We start from the raw sequence: 2,727 nt of genomic DNA on the forward strand, positions 1-2,727 counted from the left end.
TAACATTCAGAAAACGAAGATCATGGCATCTGGTCCCATCACTTCATGGCAAATAGATGGGAAAACAGTGGAAACAGTGTCAGACTTTATTTTTGGGGGCTTCAAAATCGCTGCAGATGGTGATTGCAGCCATGAAATTAAAAGACACTTACTCCTTGGAAGGAAAGTTATGACCAACCTAGATAGTTTATTCGAAAGCAGAGACATTACTTTGCCAACAAAGGTCCGTCTAGTCAAGGCTATGGTTTTTCCAGTAGTCATGTATGGATGTGAGAGTTGGACTGTGAAGAAGACTGAGCACCAAAGAATTGATGCTTTTGAACTGTGGTGTTGAAGAAGACTCTTGAGAGGCCCTGATCCAACCAGTCCATTCTAAAGGAGACCAGTCTTGGGTGTTCATTGGAAGGACTGATGCTGAAGCTGAAACTCCAATACTCTGGCCACCTCATGTGAAGAGTTGACTCATTGGAAAAGACTCTGATGCTGGGAAGGATTGGGGGCAGGAGGAGAAGGGGATAACAGAGGATGAGATGGCTGGATGGCATCACGGACTCGATAGACGTTAGTTTGAGTGAACTCCAGGAGTTGGTGATGGACAGGGAGGCCTGGCGTGCTGCGGTTCATGGGGTCACAAAGAGTCGGACATGACTGAGCGACTGAACTGAACTGAAAAACAATGTAGTCCATCCATTCCCTTCTACTGATTATTTTCCTATGTGGCCATCAGTCCTCTGGTCATACAAATTTCTCTTATTCTCCAATGTCCTCTTCAAACATTCTCCAAGTGTTTCTCAAGTTTCATTTCCCTAATAACTTTTCTTTGTATCCATTCCTTGATACAATCAGCCTTTCTCATACCTTCAACTGCCACTCTATATTAATAGTATTTACCATATCAAATCTTTATGGTAGACAGATGAATGGAGGAAGAAAGAGGGACATATACTCCTAAAATCTTTCTCCCCAACTTCTCCTTCAAGTTCCAGATCCCCTTTTCCAACCCGAAGTTGAACGTGAGCACCCAAATAAACCACCCACACCTCAAACACTCAAATGGATGTTGGAATCACCTTTAAAAAGGTTTTATTGAGATGTAATTGATATAAAATAAATAACACATATTTTAAGAAATCAATTTGATAAGCTTTGACATATGTATACACCCATGAAGCCATCGCTGCAATCAAGGTAGTAAACACAGGCATCATCACCTAAGGTTTCCTCATGTCCCGTTCTAATCCCTTCCTTTCCACTCTACTCTGTTCTTCCATCCCTCCCTGCCTCCCCAAACTGATCTGCTTTCTATCACTATAAGTTTGTTTTCATTTTCTAGAGTTTCATATGAATGTAATCATCCAGTAGACACTCCTTTTAGATTGGCTTACTCAGTATAAATAGGGAGTCATCCTTGTTGTTGACTCTATCTACAGTTCATTCCTTTTTATAGTTGAGGAGTATTACACTGTATAGATATACAATAATTTGTTTATTCATCTGTTGATGGGAATTTGGGTAGCTTACTATTTGGGACTGTAAATAAAGCTGTTATGAACATTTGTGCACAAATCTATATATGGACACTATTTTCTTTTCTGTGGGGGTTAGTATCTTGGGGTGGAATGGCTGGATCATGCTATATAGATCTATAGTTAACATATTAAGTAACTGCCAAACTGTTTCCCAAAGTGAATGTACCTTTAACAGCCTCAGTAGTATTTGAGAGTTCCAGTGTCTCCACAACCTCTCCAACACTTGCCATGGTCAATCTTTTTAATGTTAGTCACTCTAAAGTTTTAAATTTGCATTTTCCCAATAAATAATGATATTATGCATATTTTCACTTATTTTCCAGCTATGTATCTTCTTTGGCAAAGTGTCTTTTCAAATCTTTCCCCATTTTTATTGGGTAATTTCCTTATTATTGTTTCCAGTATTCTTTATAAATTCTGAAATCAAGTCCTTTATAAAATGCTTTCCAAAGATTTTCTCCTAGTCTGTGGCTTTTTGTCCTTGCCTAACAGTGTCTTCTGAAGAACAGAAATTTTAAATGTTGGTGAAGTCTAATTTGCCAATTTGTCCTTTTATTGATTATCACTTTGGTATCTTTTCTAAGAAATATTGCCTAACTCAAAGTCACAAAGATTTTTCCATTTTCTTCCATGCTTTTTATAGTTGTAGGTTTTACATTTAGGTAAATGGTCTTTTTTGAGTTAGTTATTATATATATACATGGTATGGACACGAATTCTTTTCTAAATATGTATATATAGAGAGAGATACAACTATCTCTGTACCATCTGTTGAAAAAACTCAGTTGCCCAGTCGTGTCTGACTCTTTGTGACCCCATGAATCGCAGCACGCCAGGCCTCCCTGTCCATCACCAACTCCCGGACTTCACTCAAGACTCATGTCCATCAAGTCGGTGATGCCATCCAGCCATCTCATCCTCTGTCGTCCCCTTCTCCTCCTGCCCCCAATCCCTCTCAGCATCAGAGTCTTTTCCAATGAGTCAACTCTTTGCATGAGGTGGCCAAGGTACTGGAGTTTCAGCTTTAGCATCATTCCTTCCAAAGAAATCCCAGGGCTGATCTCCTTCAGAATGGACTGGTTGGATCTCCTTGCAGTCCAAGGGACACTCAAGAGTCTTCTCCAACACCACACTTCAAAAGCATCAATTCTTCGGCGCTCAGCTTTCTTCACAGTCCAACTCTCACATCCATACATGA

Source organism: Bison bison, unplaced genomic scaffold (genome assembly GCF_000754665.1).
Source record: "Bison bison bison isolate TAMUID 2011002044 unplaced genomic scaffold, Bison_UMD1.0 scf7180017864508, whole genome shotgun sequence".
Lineage (NCBI taxonomy): Eukaryota > Metazoa > Chordata > Mammalia > Artiodactyla > Bovidae > Bison > Bison bison.